The sequence below is a fragment of the Dipteris shenzhenensis genome, chromosome 10 (genome assembly GCF_047967505.1).
Source record: "Dipteris shenzhenensis isolate YYH24624 ecotype China chromosome 10, Dip_SZ_1.0, whole genome shotgun sequence".
Lineage (NCBI taxonomy): Eukaryota > Viridiplantae > Streptophyta > Polypodiopsida > Gleicheniales > Dipteridaceae > Dipteris > Dipteris shenzhenensis.
Window position 1 is genome coordinate 7,304,340 of NC_141605.1, and position 25,531 is coordinate 7,329,870.

The window sequence follows — 25,531 nt, forward strand, 5'->3', positions numbered from 1 at the left end:
AGCACTTGAAGGTGCCATGCCTTCCTACACTTTTATTATGAGTAGACATTAGAATAATACCATTTTAAGCAACAAATTGTGACCGATGACCCCTTCTTGATGACCATTGATTATATCATTTAAAAGATAGATTGTTAATTTTTATTGCCTTTTCGTCAAACTTAGTCTACACATCGTCATCCTCTCTAATATTCCATGTCAATCTTTCACTTAACTAATGTTTTTTTGGTGGACATGTCTTTTCAAACGCTGTCCTTTTACAACTAGCATCCCAAGGTCAATTTCAAGGAGAAAATAATGATGCTTAATTTTTTGGCATTATCTTTAGTGTTATTCTTATTGAGTTCATGGTGAACATGGTGTACGCATAGGGGATGCATTGAATTATACAATTCTTAAGAGAAATGAAATATAATTTAAAACTAAATACACACATACATTAGAGAGGCATGGATGGGAAGACATATGAAGGCATAAGTATCGAAATTTAAATTTAATGAAAACATTTATTCATGATGAGCATATCTAAGCCTTGGTAACATTAACATATGCAATCTGAGTGGCCAACTTTTGGCAATAGCTGTAGAAATAGGCATAAAAGAATCTTACATTATAAGCCAAGCCATGAGCATGTAGCTCTAGGTGTTTAGATCATGGATAACCTAAATGTTAGAGGTGGGGCCATTATTAACATGTATCATTCCATGGTTTAATAGTAGGATCCATAGCAACACTACCAAAATAGTCTACCAATTGATATGGCATAGTTGGGTCGGGTTCATGGGCTAGGAGCCATAGCACTGCCACAATGGATCTCTTTTTCCATGGTGGTGTTTAGCTAAGCCCTATAATTTGTTGAGCACTATAGGAAACCTACAATTTGGTTTAAGTTCTAGTGTGCGAGAGGGAGCATAGGGGTGGTTAGTGATTTAAGGCTATAGAAGAACCATAAAAGCCTAGGTGTGGTGTTTTGGATTCAGAAGGTGTTGGTGCATTTAATGCCATCGGGCTTCATGAGAGGCGTGGTTGGGCATTTACTACTATTGTACCGTATGCAAATGAAAACTAATTTATAGGGCTTGAGAAAGATGCTCAAGCAAATTTGTCCCACATCAATCATCAAAGCATCCAAAAATGGCCAAACAAGAGCTTTCTCACAATAAAGAGCATGTTGTAATAATAGTTCGCACGTAAGAGCTCTGAAAAATGAGCCAACAAATCATGATGCTCAAGATTGAAGAACTCCGCAAAATTTATTAGCCATTGGTTTTAGGATTTAACTAGTGTTCTATTCCATGGGTGGAATTTTAGTCCCCCCTTTGAAAATTGCACCACTATTTGCAATTGTTGTGCACTCAAGATCAATTTCGAAAAGGCATTTATAAGTGCACTATGCGGAGACTATGGCACCCCTTCATGCTAGTGACGTCAATCTGTAAACATGTAAGGTATTAGGTTCGTTCATGGAACATACTTTTTAATTCGAGGGACTTACAAGCCATTTACAGATAGGAAGGGGTTTTTTAAAGAATTATCTAATATAACTATGATATGTACATGTAAGAAAGGGACTTTTAAATTCAAAATTACAAGATGTGTACATATGGAAGAGTAGTAAAGAAATATAAAATTTTGAATATATGGGTATTTTAAATGTGTACTTGCTCACACATGTTTTATGGATTTTTACATAGTGATTGCCCCACGTCTTACATTGGGCGATTTCAACCTCTCTCTCTCTCTCTCTCTCTCTCTCTCTCTCTCTCTCTCTCTCTCTCTCTCTCTCTCTCTCTCTCTCTCTCTCTCTCTCTCTCTTGGGAAAATCCTCTCATCGAGGGGTGATTTTGCACCTTAGAGAATGGATTGTTGGCTAAAGGACCTTAGGACATGGTTGTGATATTTTTGGACATGGAAATCACGTGTTTGTGGCTGGATGAAGAGATCTAATTGGACCATGCAAGAGAATTAGTTGTTCTTACAGCTAACAAATGCATGCCATACAATTGGCGATAAACTCTAGAGGTTTCTAGTGAGCGGCTCTTGAAGGTACAGACAACTGAAGTCGGTGAAGACACGATCCCCTTCAAATACATGCTTAAACAATTGTGATGGTCTCTTTGTCGAGGTCTCAGGCCTCAGTTGTGTGTGCATGAGCGCAGCTCAACGTGTCAAGGTGTAGGTCATTCCAGACTTGACTCTTTTAGCAAGGTGTAGGTCATTCCAGACTTGACTCTTTTAGCAAGTCAATTAGAGAGTCATGTTCTTGTAAGTGCAACAACAAGCTCTGTAGAGATGAGCTGCCATAAGTCAGTCAAGGTTCATTATAATTCAAGTCTTTGTCTCCATCCCAGAAGTCGCTCTCATCTTTGATTACTTTAGGAATTTAGTGTTTGAGTTTTCTACATGCTATAGTTTCCCGCAACATTCCATGTGACAAATTCTATCATTTTATGTGAGATCAGTCTAAGTGCGTACAGATTTTGGATATTGATGCTCTAAATCCTAACAGTGGTATTAGAGCATGTCGATTGGGAGCCTTGTGATTTCTTGAGTGAGATCAAATCTTCTAGAGAGAATTTATTCTGGTTTCATAAGGGTCTAAGAGCATTATATTTGAGAAAAGTTTTCATTTCAATATAGTCTCTCGAGTTTGGGTCCATGAAACATAGAGAAATATGATGGCCTATGAAGGTTGTGATTCGTGATTCTACCAGAGAGATCCGAGAGGGATTCTGAGGGTCCAAGAGCATGTCATATCATTTTTCTTTGAATTATTGATATGTCTCTTCACTCTTTTGGCATATTCCTAGATGCATGTAGCTATACTCTCTCCTAGTATCTCACTATAATTTGGGAACAAGGACTTTTTGTGGCATACTGCAGATGCCCTAGTGTTTTGTCCCAGTTCGGAGTTTAGACATTTTGAAAGTACATACTTCATTCTTTATCATCTTTTGTGAATTCCCACTTCAGTTTGAGGTTTTGTGAGAGAATGAAGCATGAAGATAACAATATTTACAAGGATCTCAGTTCACAGGTTGATCGAGGTAGTTTTGTGCCCTAGACATGCAAAAGACGAAGAAACTAAAACCAAAAGAAGTAGACATTTGCACTCAAAAATCTTGTTGAAACATGCATATTGTGCTTGGAAGGTGTTGTGTGCTTGTGTATATCATGTTAAGGGGTTGTGTCCTGTGTGGGTAGCACGTTTACATTGATGGCCTAAAGATAGAAATGATATGTATTATGGGAAGGATGGAAGGAGTGCCATACTAGGATCAATCACAATGTTATCAAAGTAGTCTACTAATTTATATGGCAAAGTTGGGTAGAGTCCATGGGTTAGGAGCCATAGCATCACCACAAAGGATTTTTTTCTTTAATGGTGTTGTTTGGCGAGGACCTACTATGATTGTTTGGCAAGGACCTACTATGATTTGCTGAGGACAATAGGAGACCTATAATTTGCTATTAGTCAGCAGGAGGGAGACAGAGGTGGTTAGTGATTTAAGTATACATAAGATCAATAAAATATGAGGTGTGGTGTTTTTGATGCACAAGGTGTTGGTACATTTAATATCATCAGGCTCCATCAGAGGGATGATGGGGTATTGACTGATCATATGCATGATTTACAAAGTAACCTTTTGTTCAAAATGTAATGGATATCAAGGATATAAATGCTTTTGAAATTGGATATCAATAATGGGAAATTTTAAGCTATGCAAGTGTGATTTCTAAGATATTAAAATTAAGGATTTTCAAAACATGTTTCAATATGAAGTAAGCAAATGTATTGTGCAACCTTTGAGATAAAGCTAATGACAAAACAAGCAAAACTAGACAATGGAATAGAAAGAGAAACTTATTGCATAAAAGGAAAAGTTTAAGCAAGTATATGAACCCCTACTAATAAAAGTTAACAAGCGGTGGGCAATATTGTTAAAATGGTTTTTCATAAACTGCAAAAGAGTTGAGCTTGGATAAGTCCTAGCAAGTGTCACTTTTATTGAAGAGGGGAGTATGCATAGCTGCTACCATCCAATAAGAAAAATATGGTGAGAACCCACTCAAGCCTTAGCTGGGAAGACAAGTGTCATAAACACCCTCCCTTGTTATCAGTGTCACAATAAAATTAAAGCTTAACTATAAACTTAAAAGCTAGATGCATATAAGTTAGGTAAGAGTAAACAAGTGCTTAAGGGAGGCATTTAGGATTATATCAGAAATAATTTGGGATCATTTATAGAGGGAACCTTATAAGAAAAAGTTATGAAAAAAGGAAAAAAGGGGGATTTATAGATATGGGCTGGTATTGAGGATAGTGGAGAGAGTAATTTCTATAGAGTGAAAAAATGCATTAAGTATTAGAAAATTATTGGCTATTAGAAACGTATGGGGATGAGAGAATACTTTAAGTATTAGAAAATTATTAGTTATTAGTCCGCTATTAGTTAGTGTGGGAGAGGAGAGCACACACAAAAGGGGTAAGGAGACACCAAAATGTGGTGGAGCAAAAGCTACTCCAGCTTATTCCTCTATCATATATATATGAGTATACATGGACACTGTACAAGTGGGTGGGCACACTGCCCTTTACCCCAACAACCTCCCACTTAAAGGCAGTGTGCCTTTAAGGGAGTATAGTACACATACAATACAATCAGCCATAGGCTGAAAAACAAGATGACCAGACCATCATCCTATGCCCATCGGCACTTTACAATGTGAAAAGTGCATAGAGGATAAGCTACTAGCAGACATCAGGTTTGCAGGATAGAAAATGACAAGCTGTAGATGCCTGTCAACCAAGATCTCATGCCAGATCTCACTGGGAGAGTGAACTCTCACCACCACGTGCTCCTGTGCTAAGTCCATAGCACTCGAACTATCACTGTGCAGAGAAAATGTCTCTGTACCACCTGTGACCATAAGCACATAACCTACAATAGACCTCTGCTGGTCTACCCAACCTGCATCACCTGCATGCTGCTCCTGGAAGCATAAGGACCTGATGTCCACAACCGCTTCCCTACTGCCAAAATCTACCATAATCATGCTACCAACTCCCACTGCAACGGAAGCAAGAACTGGAAGTGTAGCCCCAATGGCAAACATGTGAGAACCAAGTCTCAACACAGTCATGGATGCATGAAGTACTATGGCTGCCATATCAACCATAACTTGCTGCTCAACTGATCTGTGATCGTCAAACCTGCTGTGTTTCAAGTATGGAGCCAATACAGGCAATGGAGTACTCAGTAACTTCCCCCTCTCCATACTGAAACAACCAAGTATCTGACAAACATCATCAAGACCATGCAGCGCCCACTGCAAAGCATCCTTGTCCATAAGGAACCATATGGCAAGTAACCTCAGAAGGATAGCAACCTCCTGAATACTAAGACCATAACCTGTCTCACTGCGCATCACATCCTGAGCTCTCATAACGGTATCAAACCTATGAAGCCAAGCTCGAGGGGATTGCTTCTGGCTATGAAGGCACTTACGAAGCAAACATATCAATGATTCCTGCCCATGCGCAATATGACCCGAGTCAATAACTGCAGAAACCACATCTGTCCTGGCATAACCAGCCAATGGATCATACCGGGCATCATTAGCCAAGGTATCCTCCTCACCATGCATAGCCTCATCCTCATCTGCAAGAGGCACTCCGCATCCTGGGAGTAAACTGTAACTGTCCATAGAAGATGCATCAACAATCTCCATAGGAGCATAAACCTGTGGAATACTTGAGACATATGATCGTCTCTGACCAAAATCAGGAAGTAATCGTGGCTGTCCCAACTTTATAACCTGCTCACCGTGGGAAAAACCTCCCACTCCAAGGGATATGGGCTGTCCCTGAATAGAATTCGGAGGTATCAGTGCACTTACACCCTCCTGGAACACCACTCTCCTGCTATCCATAGTCCTGGGTTGTCCAAACATAGCATCCTCTCTAAAATAGACATTATGGCTGCGTATCAACTCTCTAGTTGAAGAATCCCATAACCTGTAGTCCCTACTAGACTCACTGTATCCAAGAAAGATACACCTCCTCAATCGAGAACCATGAGCATAAGCCTCGCAGCCAAACACACGTAAATGCTCATAACATGGTGCCCTGCCTGTCAAGAAGTCAAATGGCACTCTACCATTCAGAGATCTCCTGGGTGACCTATTAAGCAAGTATGCAGCTGTCTTACATGCCTCAGCCCAATAGCATTCGGTAAGACTTGCATACCGTAGCATGCTACCAATCCTGTCCAATAGAATCCGATTTATGCCTTTTGCTAAGGCATCATGAGCAGAAAGAGAAGGAGTGGTCAACACCCTCCTGATACCAAGTGTATCACATAGATGCTGAAATCTAGAAGAGGTAAACTCTGCATCACCATCAGTCATCAAGCTCAATAGCTTCTTTCCTAACTGATTTTCAGCATTACCCAAGAAGCACTGAAATGTATCATATACATCATGCTTCTGCCGAATCGGATATACCCATATGTACTTTGTAGCAGCATCAATAAATGTCACAAAGTAAGAGGCGCCACCCAGTGAAACGGTAGGCATAGGCCCACAAACTGCACTATGAACCAACTGCAATGGCTCAAGATACCTCTCACTGACTGTCTTCCTCACAAAGGAGGATCCTGACTGCTGACCATCATCACAATCATGACATAAAATTTGAGAGACATCCATAACAGGAATGTATCTCAATGTTATAAGGGCTTCCATACCTGCAGTAGACATATGTCCAAGTCTGGCATACCATAAACTAGCTGATGGCTGCTTACTAATCATAAGCATCTTATCCTGGACACCTGATACATGCAATGCATAAGAGAATCCAACCCGTGATCCCCTAGCCATAACCAGATTGCCTCTAGCAATCTTCCATGCATGATCACCCAAAGAGACATGATAACCTGCCTCAACCAACTGTCCAGTACTGATCTTGCTCGTAGCAAGTCCTGGTATATGTCTAACCCTATGTAGAACAAGAATAGAGCCACTAGGCATAACAAGGTGGATATCCCCATAACCATAGACATCCATAGAATGATCAATGCCCATCAAACCACTCTCCACAATGCATTCCTGATATGCACTGAACCATGACCTATGAGGGGTCATATGACATGAAGCACATGGATCTAACATCCAATCACCGAGAATGGGTACATCAGTGGCCAAGAAGGAGGTGTCAGACATAGACAAAAGAATGCCTTCATCACTGCTACTGTCAGTGGAAACCCTGGCATCCATGCCTTGAAGTCTCCTTCTTCCTGTCATTCTTAACCTTGCTCTTCTTCTTGCATTTTCTTAGCCATTTCCAGCAATACTTTCTCATGTGGCCATACTTTCCACAATAGAAACATTTAACACAAGTCCGAGAGCTAGACTCGCTCTTAGAATTCCCCCTTGAATATGACCTGTTTCTACCAATAGATCTACCTCTGGAGTGCATATCAAGGCTATATTTCAGCCCATCATGCTGTAACATAACACTATCATGGTCATACATCCGGCATATACGAGTATAGAACTCATATGCATGGTAGTCTACACCCTGTACACCATCCTGTACCTGCAAGTAGACTGACTTCGAGAGTGATGATTGAATGATAGAGCATGCTTGCTCATCCATGTCATCCCAATCACTCTGTTTAATGCTATTAGGCTTGATACCTTTGCATTGAATGGGCTTATGCTGCCTCTTCTGCACTAACACATCATAAATCTGCTCTTTCCAATACTGAAAGTTTGATCCATCCAACCTCTCAATATGAAAGAGGGCACTACCAGCTGTAGATGCCATATCTGTGGCACAATAGGTCACAACCAAAGAGCAGTATAGTGCAATAGGCAACCCAAATGACCAAAAAATATAGTGTTGTCCAAACCAATCAAGTCTTCAAATAAATTGGCTGATCCACTGCTCAAAAGCACTCAGCCATAAAGAGGCATAAACAAGAATATATGCAGCCCAGTAACTTTCCAATGCCTGGCAATTGAAGTAAGAAATGCACTGAACCAAATGAGCAATGCCTGCTCAACCAATGGCAATAGGAGCCCAGCTCAACTATCCATAAACATCAGTGCGGCATCCACCAATGCAAATCCATAATGCATCGAAATGGCATTTACTGCATCACCAATGCATCACCTCAAGCGCGCAATTGTTTGGCAACAAAATCAAGCATTCACCACTTGCCAAATGTGCCAAAGTGACTTGCAAAAATGCCAATAATGCCCTTGGACTGAGGTGAGATCCCAATCACTTTCTGTAATTTACTGTGAGTTCCCAATTCACTGTTGTGCAAGAGAAATTCCTACAACAATACCTCACAGCCACTTTGGGCAAAATAACACGCTGTCCCTGTCTTTGAACAGCGATATCTTTTCACTGAAAGACCGGATGTCAAAGCTGTAAACAGCAAAGTTGTAGCTGGTAGAAAGATCTACAACTTGTCAGTTGATCTCAGGAGCCAAATCCTTGTGGATTCTCAGATATTCTCACCTGAAAAATAGCTTCCTGCACATTGGTCACAAATAGACAGTAGACTGCAACTTTTTGTGGTTTTGCAGAGGCTGTAACTCATGCAGCTTATACCGGATCAACTTGCTTCCAAAAGCAAAGTTGTAGTATTTTCTGTGAACTACAACTTTCCAGTTCAGCACAAAGTGCAATTCCGCACCAGGAAAGAGATATTCAGTCCTGAAAATGACTGTTTTGTCATAAAAACAGCAACAGCAGCTTCCTTGAATGTTTGCTGCCCTTTACAGCACTCATCTGCTCCGGCAAAAAACAGCCCCAAAAATGGTCAAAATACATCCAGCAGATCACCCAGTATGTCAACTGCAACACCAACAAAATGGCAAGTACAATGCCCAACCAAATCAGCCCCAAGAATGCTCATAGATCAGCAATTAAATAGCCCAAAAGCACTGGCAAAACAGCCCCGAAATGTGCTCCAAATGATGCTAATCTGACAGGATCTCAATACATCACCGTACCACTGTATGTATCCAACATAGGCAAATAACCATGCATCCAACAAACTGTCAATGCATCTCAACCAGGCATGTACCACTGTCAAAGCATGTGTCACTGCCACTGCCAAAGTGATGTATCTGCAAAAAAGATATGCAACCCACTGACTAAATGTAACGGAATGTTCACAAGGACTAAGATGCACCAGAGTATGTCCGTACAAGGACCCAAATGCACGGGAAAACATGAGCTAACAAAGCTCAACTGCAACCAAAAGAAGCTGCATAGTGCACAACCACATATCCCACACAATGTCCACAAGGCGTACTTCTGCAAAATGTCCCGCAAAGAGACCAAAATCAGCCAATGCTCAACTCCAAGACCTCAAATGCAACACCGGCTATCCCCCAAGCATTCAACTGCATCAAACATGCAATCCAGAGGCTCCCCAACAGCTCCCAGATGAGCTAGAGACAATGACAAAGAACTATGCCAAGACTGGAACATCTCTAAAGACTGAGGCAGCTCCAGCTTCATCAATGTGAAGCCTCCACAGGAATACATGCTCCAAGCGCCCTCTCGGCCCAGCCACGTTCAAGATGGTGACTCAATAGAGCAAACAGCTCTACAATGGCTCCTCGGCATCGTCAACTCTTCTCTCCATGCAGCTTGCATCGTCCAACGCCATCTCATTTTTGGCACCCTGAAAGCAACCATGACTCACAATCGCCACGAATGGGCTCACAAGCCAAGCGAAGTCCCATGAGCCAAGTAGCTCATTGAGCATAAGCCTCCTCCCACAACGGACTACTCACGGCAACTCCAACACCATCGCCACGAGCTCCGCCATCGCCATAGCCACCACTCATCGCCAACAAATAGCTCCTTCCATGCTCATGCTCGACGGCCATCAGCCTCCCGACAGCTCCATTACCAAGCTCAGAGAGCTCCTCGTAGATTGAACACTGTGGGCTCTGATACCAGTTGTGGGAGAGGAGAGCACACACAAAAGGGGTAAGGAGACACCAAAATGTGGTGGAGCAAAAGCTACTCCAGCTTATTCCTCTATCATATATATATGAGTATACATGGACACTGTACAAGTGGGTGGGCACACTGCCCTTTACCCCAACAGTTAGAAGGGTGAGAGGGGTTAGAAAGAGTGAAAAAGAAGGAGGGTGAAAGAAAAGGTAAGAAGGGAAAAAAAGACAAAGAGGCTATCTAAAGTTAACCAAGGGATTAAAAAATTTGACATAACTCATTAGTGAGGGGTAGTTGTAAGTTAATGAAGAGGGCAATAGAGGTGTTACTAAATAGGCTAAGACAAAAGGTTGGAAAGGGTGTTAGTGTTTGGGGGGGAAATAGAATATTAGGACCATAGAAGGTGGGGAGAGAGTGTCATGACACAATTTTGTAGTTTAGAATGTATTATGCTAGAAGGATCAAATGTAATAATTAGAAGGTAGGCTAAGTAGGTATAAATGGCTAAATGCCATATGGATAATGTATTGGATATGTTAATTGATTAATATAAATGGTGCACTCACACATGTAGGTCCTAGGATAGGAATGGGTCGGAATGCATGGGTGCATTAATAAATGGTAGGCATAAAAGTGTCATAGGCTAAGGGTAGAATAATGGGGTATGCCCAAGGGATGGATCCCAAGAGGCATGAGAGGTTGTGACCTCTCGTATGCATGGAATGTGTATGAGGCATTAGGCATTCATATGTGGTTTGTGGATTGCATGGGCATTCTAGATTGGTCAATAGCAAAAGTACACTCACTTGGGCACTCCTTCCACCCCATTTGGAGGGCCAATACTTCCCAATTTATGCATCATTCCCTCACACATGTGCATCCTTCAACCAGTATGTGACAGAGAGTCACTAAGATGAAGAGGGATATGGGGGTAGTAAAAATAAAGGTGAGGAAAAAGAAAAAAAGAAATGAAAAAAAGGAAAGGAAGTATAATGTGAAGAGACATGCTAAACAAGGCAATGATGGAGATAGCAAAAACGAAAGGCTGTGAAGCTATGACTTTTCCAGATGGTAGCAAGATAGAGAGATGAGGCAGCTAAGGATATCAGCAAGCCATAGTTTGGAAGGGAGGGCACATTGGTCATGACGAGTGGGAGGGAAGTAATTGGGAAGCACGTTGTTTGGTGCGGTGTGAGCAAGGCAACTAGGGAGTGGAAGGATTGGCAAACCAGAGAGTAGCAATGAAGTAGGCAGAGAAACGAGAAGCATTTTAGTAGGTGAGCAACCAGTTACGTGAAGTGGTGAAGCAATGGTGAGAGTTCGAGGTGAAGTGGTCAAGTGAGTAGGCAACACGTAAGCGACGGGATGGAGCTAGAATAGCGATCGATCATGGAACATAGGCAATAGCTGAGCATAGAGGTTAATAGGGTAGGGGCGTTTAAATAGCTATTGATGATCTCTGTAGTATGAGAAGTCGAGAGCTGAATACTTGAGGGTACCATGAAACACAAAGACACAGTGCAATGAGTAGTTAGGGAGTCGAGGTTAGAGATAGTTAGGGGGAGGGATTTAGTCAAGCAGAAAGGGGGTACCCAATCCGCATGGAGGGTTGTTAGGTAAAAGGAGAGGTGGGGGGGCGTTAGTTTAGGATGTCTTTAGGAGACGTAGTTAATAGTGTAGTTTAGAGTTTGAATGTAGTTTAGGGAGGTAGTTAGATTAGAACTTAGCAAATTTAGAACAAATGACAAAAATTAGGAAGTGATTAGAGAACATAGGACAAATAGGGAAAGGGGGGGAAATGAAAGAAATTAGAAAAATTAGGGAACATTTAAGAAGAAATTAGGGTGAGGTTAGAGAGAGAAACAAAGAGAGTGGCAGAAGAAGAGAGATAATAAGGGGGTTGAGAGAGAGGAAGAAAGAGAGTAAAGAGAGAGATAGAGAGAGAGTAGAAAAAGTCAAGAAAAAATTAGGTAACAATCAAGAAAAAATTAGAAAAATTTTAGGGGAAAGATAGGAAAATTTAGGAAACAATTAGAAAGAAATTGGGAAAAATAGGGAGGAATAGGAAATAATTAGGGGATGTTACAAAAATTATATTTTTTGATGTATCTTACTTTGGATATTATTATTTTAGTCAAGTGTGACTATGGCAAAGTATTGCATAGGAGCACACCGGACACAGCGGGGGTCCTAGTGGATGCTTTGTGTGGTTTAGTTGGGGATGCCTAACTAGCCTGTGTTTTTGCCATGCTAGATCATCGATATTGTGGGTGATTCCATTTAATACTGATGTCACTAGTGTTATTGGTTTTGTGCTTGATTTTTGTACTTTGAGAGCAGTTATGTTGGGATCAGCTGATTTGGTGATTCGTTCAATCAATTGTTAATAACTAATGTAATTGGCGGCTTAAATACAGGTGATGGAACTAATGTTGAGCATTGGAGTTAGTTCTAGGGTATCGATCGAGCTGTCGCACCATGCATCTTTTATGGCCATGGGCCAGTTTTGTATTTCTTTATATTGCAAAGTTTGAGTAATATAATTGGATAAGACATAAATCAATTTTGAGCCCAAAGAGGCTATGTAAAGCAAATCCCTTATTTTGGAAGAGAGGGATAATTTTGGCTCCTTATGCTTTAATGAAATATTATAAATACTCTAGATGAGGAAGCGTGAGCCGCTCATCTAGGGGGTGGAGATTGTACCCAGTTGGTTGTCGTTGTCTCTCTTGTGCTTTTGGCTTTCTTTTTCAATTTCATCAAGTGGTGCTTGTTATTTGGAAATTCCCCTTCTTGGTTTCAATGCTATCAAAGCTTTGGTCATGCTCTTATGGAGGAAGAAAAGAAATTTGAGTCATGAGTGGTACTTGTGAATCATATAGAAGAAGAGCTGTCAATTCCAAGGAGATCAAGAAGGCTTTCAGAGAAGTCCTGCAGGGTAATCAAGGGCCTCTTCACACACAGCAGAAAAATAAAAAATAAAAAAAGAGAACTGCTACCTCTGTGACCCCTGCAACAGTCTTCTTTTATTGCATCGTGTTGTTCATCCCGTGTGCCTTGTTTCTCTGTCCAGCTAGACAGACACTCTTCAAATTTCATAGCCTATAGTGGCCACGTCGACTGCATTGATAGCCCATCCTCAGTCTCTACCAGCTCCCATGATTTTTGGTAGCACTGTGAGCAGCTATTGCATATGACATGCAGACTTGGGACTCTTGGGAGTCGACCCATCGAATCAGTCCTAGCTTTATTACTATGTGCACCTGCAAGCAATCAAACTGTCTAAAGGCTTTGCCCATCTATTCTATCAGGGTCTAGAAATTCAAAGCATTGTATTATTCACACGATTCATGGAGCAATCAACCACCAAAGCAATCAATTTTGCCAACAACCCTTGCATGCAGATTGTGGTGATTAGAGAGTCAGCCATTTTATCAGTCCATGCGCCCGTAGCCTTGCTGGCCTTATCTATTCAAACACACATTCCTATAGTCTGCCAGTAGAGCCGTCACCTCGTTTGCATGCACCATGCTATCCCTAGGCTATTGAACGATGAGCTGCTTCAAGGCTATCTAGCATATCCACTATGACCTTTTAGTTCTTTGCTTGCATGTAGCAGCCTCAATGCCACATTGTTGTCCATAACTCCTTGCCTGCATGTGGGCTGTTCCTTCACTGTGCATAGCCTGTGCTCCTCGAATCTACCAGAAGCCTGAAGGCTATAGCAGCTAGCTCACGTAGTTAATTTGGCAGCATCAATGATCTATGTGTCGTGTCAGCCAGCAACCCTCGCAGTGGAGAACTCTTTGCTTTTTAAAGGTCAACCATCTCTTTGACTGAGACCTTTGAATTACAAGACTCGTTTAAAAAGGTTTTATACCCCTCTCAAGAGAACCTTAATCCAAAGGCTTCCCCAAGGTGTTTCAAAAGGGAAAAAGAAAGAAATGAAGGAAGGTCGCTCTCAGGAAATTTTCACCGAAGGCGTATTAGCGATCTACAACACACGAGGTGCGAGGCCACTCCATCGAAAGCAAAGGCAAATAAGAAAGCTTAAATCAAGAAGGGAATTTAGAACCACAAAGTCACAGAGCAATTAATTGGCGAGCGTTTGAGCACAAAGGCGTCTTCAAAGCAATTAATTGGAGAGCGTTTGAGCACAAAGGAGACTTCAAGCGACATCATCAGTCACATAGCTCCCACTCTAGCCCTTTCTACATCTAATCAAAAAGCGAGATAAGTGATTTCTTTTCCTTTATATTCCATACACTTAGTAACGTCCACCATCCGTTCCTTTGAATTACGTCTTTCATCCATTCATATTCTTGTACATCCTTAATTACCTTTGCTCCGCTTTATTTGTATTTATTGCATTATCATGGGGGATCAGCCCACAACCACCCACACTCCAAGAGTAGTTAGACGCACTTCAAGCACAGTTTTGAGCATGAGCATAGGGAGAGATTGGAAAAGAAAGTCAATGGTAAGAAAAGCATTAGGAAAAAAGGGAGCTCATTTTAGGGTCTTTTGGCCAAAATAAAATATAGCTCTCAACCAATGGCCATAGAGCCAATGTAACGTGGGGAAATTTTGAATTGTATTTGGATTATCAGAGCAAGAAATAATATTTTTATCCATGTACAACTATCAATAACAAATAAAAATTTTGGTCGAGCTACTGACACGATTCTACTATCTGACAATGTCTCATTCAAAATACATCACCAACTGAAATTTGCTTTCCCTCCCAAACTACTCTTCTCTCTCTCTCTCTCTCTCTCTCTCTCTCTCTCTCTCTCTCTCTCTCTCTCCCCCCTCTCTCTCTCTCTCTCTCGGTTGCCTCCTCATATACATTCCTTCAACCTATAAATTGGGTTGCCTTCCATGAGATTTGGGTGGTGATGGCAAACGAGTAACTCGAAGTACCTCTAGGAGTAAGGTACAAGAGCGAGCTCTTTTCTTTGTCAATCTCTCCCTTTGAATATAATCAATGATTGTGCAAAATGGTGTGTTTATCAAAATGTTGCAAACTAGAATATAACTTTTGCAAGTTTTTCGTGGATACGACAAACCATTGACAAGACCTCGCTCTTTGAGAATCTTTCTTTGTCAAAATATCGAGGAGCAAGGTACAACAACGAGCTTTTTGCTTTTTCAATCTCTCTTTTTGAGATTTAAGATGTGAAAGTGTTAAGTTGGATCATATTCTTTCAGTTTTTGGTGAACAAGAGTATATACATAAAGATGCTATAGAATGGAATATAACTTTGGAAAGTTTTTCATGGGGATGACAACACAATTACTGGTCTTAGTTTTTCAGGAAACTTTGTTGATCATAATATTGAAGCACAAGGTACAAGAACGATGTCATTTCTTTATCAATCTCTCTCTTTGATAATATTCTTAAAGTTTTGAATAAGAAGATCGTGTTCTTATTTTTATTTTCAGATATATATCCTTCATCTTATGAGCAGTGGCAGCCTACTAAATGCATTTTAGGATTCATGGATGTGTTACATGGGTCCATAGGAGAGTTGCAATATCAAGGTAGATCAACAACACAGTTAGCTCAATCAGGAGTCTTTTTCTATGATCATTTTTACCAACTATTGGATAAATCCAACACACATGGTGTGTTGAAGAAACTAGCTCTCCTAGCATGGAATACCATTGATTGGCTGATTCCTCATGGTGCTGTAATAGAGTCATATAGAGCCAGGTTGTGTTCAGAAGTACAACGATCCTTATGGCCAAGGATTGCTAGTAGAATCAACAAAATAACTATTTGCATGCCAATAATAATCTTTGTAGATCTATTCAATAAATTTTCTATCAAGATTTGCAAAACGATGCTCACTTATAATGCAAATGGTGCTGAAAGAATTCTTGACTTCTTGGATTATGGTTGGGACATGATAATTTCCAACCAAGTATACTGTGAGGTTGTACACAACTCCATTAAACTTAAGTACATGATTGCCACTCAAAATTTTATATTAACCTTTTATTATAAATGCAGTAGAATGATTGGGAACCAATTGGTTCCAATGGATCAAGGAACTCTTTTGGTTCTGAGAATGAAGCACTTGATATTACCATTAACGAGAATGACAATTTATTGGGAATTATATCACTCAGACAATGTTGCACACTCACTCAATTATGCCAGGACATTTAGGTGGAGATAGAGGGTAGTGTTGCAAAAAGATTCTCATTCATTCTGAATAACAAGAAGGTAAACAAAGATTTGAATATGACTCAATGTTTTTTATTTATTCTTGAATGAATCATTGATTAAAACTACATGTTGACAGGTATTGCAGCAAAGGGAAAGGAGAATTCTATGTAGAGATATCCCAAACGAAATTATTGAGATAATTCAAAATTCATGATTACAGGCACAAAATGATTATTTACATGGTATACAATTGTGAGGCAACATATAAAAATTATACATTTTAATGTCAAACAAACTAATGATTCTCAGACAATCATTGTCGTTCAAGCAATGGTGGATGCTATAAAGAGTTGGCATCCAATGCCTAGGATGATCCTATGAACAAGGTTGACTAAGGAGCTTCTGTTGTGCCTTCTCCTCATCCACCACCTTCTCTTCCATGTTCTAATCTTGCCTTCACTCTAGTAGTTGAATCTTTCTAGGCTCATATTGTTGGAATCAAAAAAGTTCTACAAAAGTTTTGGCTCTAAAGTTGCAGCAATAATCAACATTGTAACTATATTTATCATTTATAAACAATAATGGAGAATCAGTTTCTTTGGTATCGTTAACAATTTGTCATTAAAAGTTTGTAATAGATACATCTATATTCATGAGTCAAGTCTCTCTCTCTCTCTCTCTCTCTCTCTCTCTCTCTCTCTCTCTCTCACTCGCTCTTGCTCTATGGATTACAAACTAGAGTCTTGTATATTAGATGAATTTCATTAAACTTCATTATGCATTACAAACTTCCAAGAGTACAATGTGCCTCAACTCAACTAGGAGGCTCTAAAGTAGTTAAAGGATTCTCAGGTCCAAGCTCAGTAAATGGATGGGGAAGGGCCCATGATCCTCAAGTCCAAGCTCAGTAGTTTAAGGGCCTCATATCCAAGTTCAGTGGATTGTGTGGAGGCATATGAGGTGGGCCTTAGGGTCCTTCAAAGGGTCCTCATCCTGCTCTGGAGTGAGGTCCTCCATCAATTTTGAGCTCTATCCCTCATCTAATTTCTTAGAGCTTTCCTCCTCCCTGCTTTTCTCTTGTGGTAATGAGGAGGCATATTGATCTACGATCCTCCTAGCTCTAAAGTTTAACACAAATTGATCATCATAGCTTTCTTCTGTCATCTGCAAAAACACAAACAAAGCTTTAGTTTCAAGTTCTGTGTTAAGATTAATGTTATGTATAAATTTTTGATGCATCAATAATGGTACTTACAGGACTCGGTGTATCTCCTGACAAAATAAGCCTCCAAAATGTACTTGGTGTTTATAAGGACCTTCTATCCACAAGAGTGGGCATTGTATTGTTGTGGTGTCTATGAACCATTCAGCCGCTTGTAAGCCTAAAAGTATTCTAATTAATTTTTAAAAAGCACTGAGAGGGCAAATGATTTTATGTCTTATGTCCAAGTGCAACGGTTCAATTGCACCCAACTTAGATGAATTTTTTTCGTAGAAATCAATTGCAAAAGACAGCCTCTTCAGACTACTGCAAGTTGCATATGTGAGTGTGAACAACTTTCTACAAAATAAATAATTTGTTATTTTAAAAAATTGTGATACTTATTTCAGGCATTGCCAATTCACTTACCGAGAAATCTCTCGATGAGTATGTGTAACTGAATTGAAGCAGTAGCATCCTTTTGATGGTAGATGTATTATAGCTAAACTCCAATGTCGACTTCATTTGACAAATGCTGTAAAGATTAGAATTTGTGGATTGAAAATAACAATCTAGCTCCTTACGCAATGCACTTACTAATCACTTACTTTGAATGGTAAGGGATGACAATTAGGGTCACAGATTCGAAATTGCAATATGTGAACCACTTCACAAGCTGGTCCACTAGTTCCCTGGGATCCCTCATTTTGAAGGAGATAGTTAGGTCCACGATATGTACCATACCTTGAATCTCCTCGTGTAACTTTTTTTTGAGTAAGCTGCAAATCAACAGAGGAATTCAAAATAGTGTTCAAAATAAGTGGTTGTCTAAATCGATATATAAAAAGAAAAACGTCCTGCAAGGATAACTGTATTGGTAACCTGTCCTACTCTATCTTTGACTGCTTTGAGACAATCTTATGTTAGGGTAAACTCTTTCATTGACTCCACATCTACAAAACTTATCCTTACAGTAGGTCCCAGTGTATTTAGACACTAGAGAACATGTAGCTCTAGCTTTGCAATATCTAGATTAGTGGGCAAGGTAGAAGATGTCTGGTGTCCTTATATTTTATCCTTTGCACCTCCTCGAAGGCTTTTTTTGCTCTTGTCTTTATTCCATGAGTTACTTGAGTCATTTCCTCTATAGTCACCTCATCTTGTTTTGGCATTCGAGCAGGTGGTATAAGCAAAATGTCTCTCATCTTCATGTCTGTCATATCCATAGCCTTCAGGAGTTTGTCATATCTCCATCTAACCATCTTTAAAGCAGTGATATCTTTTGCCATGATTGTCACCCTATGGCTGTGGGTTGCAAGAAGAAATGTATCCTAAAAAAACTCTATGAAAAAGTCCTCGATAGCCACTTGCAATGCCCAAATAGTTGTTCTATGCCACTGGTATCCAAGGCCCACAAAGTTCATATCATCACAAACTTGCCTAATAAGCCTTTGAAAAGGAGCCTTGGGAATATACAGTCCCATGGCTTTTTGGGCCCTTCTTATCTCCATTAGAACACTGACCTTCTGTGTAAATCTTCTCTTTTTTGCTTGTTTGAGAACATGCATTGGCTTTCCTTTTCTTGGATGTGAATCCAGTCCTCTAGATGTTGCCAATTTTGCTATGGGTGGACCCCTGTCCGTCTTTTTGCAGTATCCTTCATCTTTGCCATTGTAATTGATGTTAAACTGCACCTGAGATCATAAAACATAACTCCTAAGTCCTCTCTCTCTCTCTCTCTCTCTCTCTCTCTCTCTCTCTCTCTCTCTCACACACACACACACATGAAAGGCATGATAGAACACAGTGCAGGCATGAATAGAACATAGTTCTTTATCAAGTTTTATATAGCCTTCTATCCCCTCTATCCTTTAATGCAACTACTGATAGATAGCATGGAGTAAACTCTACAATCAATCTAGCATTATTAATTTATCAAAGTCAACATGCTTGGGCCAATGACATAATACTTGGGCATTTGTGACCCAACATTTCCTGACACAGTTGATGTAGTGCTCGATCCAATAGTCATCAAAACAAAGGCAACCTAGCTTATCAAAGTGAAGTTCTAGGATTTCAAGGATGTTGAACAAGAAGATTGTACAGCCATTTACAGAGTTTCCTATGAGTCCATCTTATCAATGGTGCCACAACAAAGGAGGTGTATATGAATAACTTCTCGTGTACTTAGGCAAAGATAGCTCCATGTTTGTTCAACCAATTTCCAATTGGTTACTTTAGAGACTAGCAGCAGATGTTTAAGGCTTTTCTCAAAAGGTTCAGATAGAAGATTAATGAGGAGAATCTCATGTGTTTGTTATCTAAAATGTAAAAGATGGATTCCTTTTTTTATCTCCCCCATGTCCCAACGATAGTACATTGGTCATTAAGCCAATGCATCAATTGGACTTCATTCTACACTTGAAAAGTACAGTTCTTTGCAAAATCAACAACTGTCACCACCATATCATCTGAAAAACAAATTATACACTTTTTAAATTGATAGTGCTACCAATAACTATGAAAGTTAGGGTGATAAAAACTTTTAAGTGTTTCCAAATTGTGGGATGATGATAGACGGAGTTGTTTCCTCATATACAAGTTTGATTCTCTTCTTCACTATACCTTTTCACATGTTCTTAGTGACATACTCATAGGTCTTCCACCTTATTAATGCAGCATTTTCATCTTAAACTCATTGGTCAAAAGAAAGGTTTTGGACATTGATGGCATTAAATTTTGTGACATAAGCACTCAAGCTTGTGCCATTTAGCAAGATCGTTCTTTGGACATATTGATAATTTCACATTTTAGACAAAAGAGGAGGTAATAGTGTTGGGAACACAAATTTCTTCCCCTTGTGGCCCGAAAACCTTGCATAGGCAATTACACATCCCCATGCAATGATACCATGTCTTGTCACATGTAATTTACTACTAAGCACAAGAAATCTATTCTTGTATGATAAACACAATAGCAAGTATTCCTTTCTTTTAGTTTTTTAAATGAAATAGAGCTTAAGATTCTAAAGTGCATGGAAGTCAATGTTTATCGGGGACCAAACGCTTTGCAATTCATGAAGAATTATACCTATACAATCAAAAGGTAACTATTAATGACTATTAAATAATATGATTTAGAAATATTAAAAAGTAGTTATTTAATACTACTATTGATGGCTATTTAGAAGTAACACTAGTTTAGTACTAAAGATTACATTTATTTAGATGACTATTTAATACTATTTAGAAGTAACACCAAACAATTATTTAGTACTACTTAAATAACTTTAAACATAACAATTATTTAGTACTACTTAAATAACTGTAAACATAACTATTTAGAAGTAACACTAAGCACCTATTTACTACTAAAGATGAAATTCAAATAATACTAAAAATGTTTTTAAAGGTTTTGAATGTTACTACAATCATGATTGTTAAGCAATTATGAAGTCTTATTAAGCAATACTAGTTCATATTACACAATGCTCATAATAATACCTAAAGCATTAGTTTAAGAGTATAGCATAGTGTTTCTAATAGTTTTACCTACACAAGGGTATAATTAGAGCTATTGTAACTTCTATCAAAATAGTTAAGTAGTTCTACTAGTTAGCACTAAGAATATTATTAATTTCACTAAACACTCGGTTAATGTTAAACATGATCTTTTTAGCAAAACTAACTAGTGTCTCTAATACTTTTAAATACACAAGGCTTAACTATAGCTACTACTAAAAACTATATTAGGTAGCCCAAGTCATTTCAACCTGGACAAATCTCACAAACTAGTCTATGAAAACTTCATGCTAAGAGCAAAGAATTCACAAGAGCATCATCTCCTCCTTCTCTAGGTAAGTATATTGCTATGACAATTGAGAAAATATGCATGAGGGTTCCGTGGTTGGATTCTCAAGTCCTAGTTCAAATATGAATGGGTTAGACGATATAAATTGGACCTCCCATGATTCAATACCCCCTGCTCCAAAATGCACACTTCCATATTGCTCCATTTAGATCGTTCGTGCCTCCACGTGCTACAAATTGGGGTCCGCCTTCGCTACCTTCATTGCTTTCTTCCACTCATGCTTATAAGTGGTGTGGGGCAGGCCCCTTGGTGGTTGACCTCCCTCGAGCCTAGCAATCTCCGTGAGTGCCTGCCTCTTAAGCGAAGATCTTTTATTGCTAAGTATCGCAACAATCTTTGACTTGGCCCATTTATGTGTGAACTGAACATTGGGGGACTACGCTGACCACTCATAGCTAGAGAACTGAGTCTTGACTGCACGAGAGTACACCGATGGCTCTGCAAGGCAAAAGGGCCTCCTGACGGCTATAGAGCCCAGTCGGCTCTATAGCCAGCTGGGCTATCTCGACTCCACTGGGGTAATCTCAACTGGTGTGAGGTTGGAGTGGTTTGGAATCTGTAGTGTCGACTCCTGGGGGGTGTTTAGAGTACCCGTCGTGTAGCCGTATAATCCCCCAGGACTAGGAGGGTGTCTCAAAAGTTTATATAACTCTCGAAAGATGGTCTCTTGAAGATCAGGTGAGGCTAAAGAGTTTCCTGGCCACATGATGAACTGAAGAAAAGAAAAAAAGAAGAAAAAAGAGAGAAAAAGAGAGAAGGAAAGAGAGGATAAAAGAGAGGAAAAGAGAGGAGAAAAAAAGAGAGAAAAAGAGAGGAGAAAAAGAGAGAAAAAAGGGGGGAAAAAAAGAGGAGAAAGGAGAGGAAAAAAGAGGAGAAAAAGAGAGAAAAATTGGGGATAAAAGAGAGAAAAAGAGAGAAGGAAAGAGAGGAGAAAAGAGAGGAAAATAGAGGAAAAGAGAGGAGGAAAAAAGAGAGAAAGAGAGGAGATAAGAGAGGAAAATTACCATGAAAAGAGAAGGAAAGAGAGGATAAAAGAGAGAAGGAAAAAGAGAGAAAAGGTGAGAATAAAAGAGAAGAAAAGAGAGAAGGAAAGAGAGGAGAAATGAGAGGAAAAGAGAGGGAAAAAAGAGAGGAAAAGTGGGGATAAAAGAGAGAAAAAGAGAGAAGGAAAGAGAGCAGAAAAGAGAGGAAAAGAGAGGAAAAGAGAGGAGAAAAAAAGAGAGAAAAAGAGAGGAGATAAAAGAGGAAAATTACCACAAAGAGAGAAGGAAAGAGAGGAGAAAGGAGAAGAAAAGAGAGGAGAAAAAGAGAGAAGGAAAGAGAGGAGAAAGGAGAGGAAAAGAAGAGAGAAAAAGTGGGGATAAAAGAGAGAAAAAGAGAGAAGGAAAGAGAGGAGAAAAGAGAGGGAAAGAGAGGACAAGAGAGGAGAAAAAAAGAGAGAAAAAGAGAGGAAAAGAGAGGAGAAAAAGAGAGAAAAGGGTGAGGAGATAAAAGAGAAGAGAAAGGAGAGGAAAAGAGAGGAAAAAAAGAGAGAAAAAGTAGGGATAAAAGAGAGAAAAAGAGAGAAGAAAAGAGAGAAAAAGAGAAAGAGGAAAAGAGAGGAGAAAAAAAGAGAGAAAAAGAGAGGAAAATTACCACAAAAAGAGAAGGAAAGAGAGGATAAAAGAGAGAAAAGGTGAGGATAAAAGAGAGAAAAAGATAGAAGGAAAGAGAGGAGAAAGGAGAGGAAAAAAAGAGAGAAAAAGTGGGGATAAAAGAGAGAACAAGAGAGAAGGAAAGAGAGGAGAAAAGAGAGGGAAATAGAGGAAAAGAGAGGAGAAAAAAAGAGAGAAAAAGAGAGGAGATAAGAGAGGAAAATTACCATGAAGAGAGAAGGAAAGAGAGAATAAAAGAGAGAAGGAAAAAGAGAGAAAAGGTGAGGATAAAAGAGAGAAAAAGAGAGAAGGAAAAAGAGGAGAAAGGAGAGGAAAGAAGAGGAGAAAAAGAGAGAAAAAGAGAGGAGTTAAGAGGGGAAAATTACCACAAAAAGAGAAGAAAAGAGAAAATAAAAAAGAGAAGGAAAAAGAGAAGAGAGAAGGAAAGAGAGGAGGGAAAGAGAGAAAAAGAGAGAAGGAAAGAGATGAGAAAAGAGACGAAAAGAGAAGGAAAGAGAGGAGATAAGAGAGAAAAAGAGAAGGAAAGAGAGGATAAAACAAAGAAGGAAAAAGAGAGAAAAATAGAGAGTACAATCCCTTTCTTCAATCATGCATTCCCTTTCCATCATTCATGCAATCCCTTTCTTCAATCATGCAATCCCTTTTCATCATTCATGCAATACCTTCATTCATGCAATCACCTTGTTCACCCTCTTCTCTTGTGTGCTTGGGGATGATTGTGTAAGCCTGGAGATGAGTGTGGGTGCTTGGAAATAAGTGTGGATGCCTGGAGCTATGTCTGTTAATAGCAAAGCAAGCCGCGCAACATTAAAAGTATGTGAAGAAAAGCAAGTGCACTAAAAGTAGGTTCCAAAATCAGCTCCAGTCTGTGCATCTAAAAGCGCATCTATATGCACGTCTAAAAGGGCATCTAAATGCACGTTTATCAGTGCATCTACAATATGTTTTAGATGCACCTATAGACGCACAGCACAGTACAGACGTGCAGTACAGACGTGCCGTAGAGTTTTTAACATTTACAACTCATGCAGGAGTAATTTTTTTGGGTTGTTTATTTATAGGATGTCTTCATCTTCCACAAGTAGCTCCAGTGAGGATGAATCCCTCCGTATCCACCATCGTGAAATATGGTTGGAGCAAAAAATCAAATGTATGTGTAATCGATGTTGAGAAAACATGTATCGTGCACGCAGAATTACACTCAATCATGTCTCAAAGTATGGAGAATGGGATGCAACCATAAATATGGTAAGTGTTAAAGAGTTAAGGTTTATTGAGATACTTATAGGTGTTCATGTGTTTGAGTTATGATCTTGTTTTAATTTGATATAGGATGTAGTGCCACACCCGCATATGTTGCCCTATGCTTGTCATGAGGAGACGAAGCGTCGGCGATATGAGGTAGGATCTTCAGGAGAGACCATTACGGATGCATGGAGTGATGGTGATAGTAGCCCTCCGCCATTACCTCATGAGGCCGTGGAGAAGGAGGTGTTTGATGATATGGTGCGGGATTTATATGTCTGTCAATCCGAAGGGAGGGATGATAGCATGGACCAAGATGATCTTTTTACCGCAGCATCGACTCCACTGTTTGAGGGGTGCACATTCTCTGTTCTACGTGCCTCCTTTGAGTCACTAAACTTACAGACCATCTATGGATGGAGCAATGCAAGTTTGAATGCATTACTCAAGTAAGCTTTAAAGTCTATTTTGCAAACATGGTGAATTATGCTAGTGGGTCAATTACTCAAATGCTTTTTCTCATTTATGGTCTTCACATGTAGGCTATTGTGTAAAATGCTTCCAAGGGAAAATAAATTACCGACCTAAAGAGATATGGCAAGGCAACATGTGACCTCTCGGAGAATTAGATTACAAGCGCATCCATACATGCTCCAACGATTGCGTTCTATTTCGTGGACCACATAAGGATGCAAGAGATTGTCCTACTTGTGGAGAGGCAAGATATAGAGCAGATCTCAAAACTTTGGATGTGTCTCGTAAGGTTCTGCGACATTTTCCCATAATCCCTCGCATCCAACATATGTTCAAGTGCAAATCCATTGCAGAGCTCATGTCATGGCATTCCTCCCATCGATCAACCGATGGCAAGTGGAGAACTCCCGCGGACACTCCTGCATGGAAGCATATTGAAGACACATGGCCAAGCTTCAAGGAAGAACCTAGGAGCTTGAGACTTGGATTGGGTATGGACGGTGTGAACCCATTTGGTCTCAAAAGCACCTCTTACAGTGTATGGCCAATGATATTGGTGAATTATAATCTTCCACCCTCTATGGCTATTAACAAAGGACATGTTATGTTATCCCTTCTAATTCTAGGGAAACATAAAGTCAAAATTCATGATGTTTATTTGGAGCCTTTGATTGATGAGCTAGAGATACTTTGGAGAGGTATCGAGGTGCATGATGTGAGCAGGCCTCCCTCGTTATGAGACTTCAACTGCAAAGCAATCTTGATGTGGACGATGCATGGCTTCTCAGGCTATGGCGAGTGTTCAGATAAGCATTTCACGTTTAATTATGAGTAGGCAACCGATGTGGCATCCTAAACCCACCTTCAACTCTTAATTGCGTTTAGTGTTTAGGTCTCACTACATCAGATTACCATGCATGTCC

At 39.7% G+C, this 25,531-nt stretch overlaps 1 pseudogene; it reads left to right on the plus strand.

The window, feature by feature from the left end:
• The first annotated feature begins 13,932 nt into the window (after positions 1–13,932).
• On the plus strand, positions 13,933–16,377 carry LOC147897342 (uncharacterized; annotated as a pseudogene).
• Positions 16,378–25,531: the final 9,154 nt, after the last annotated feature.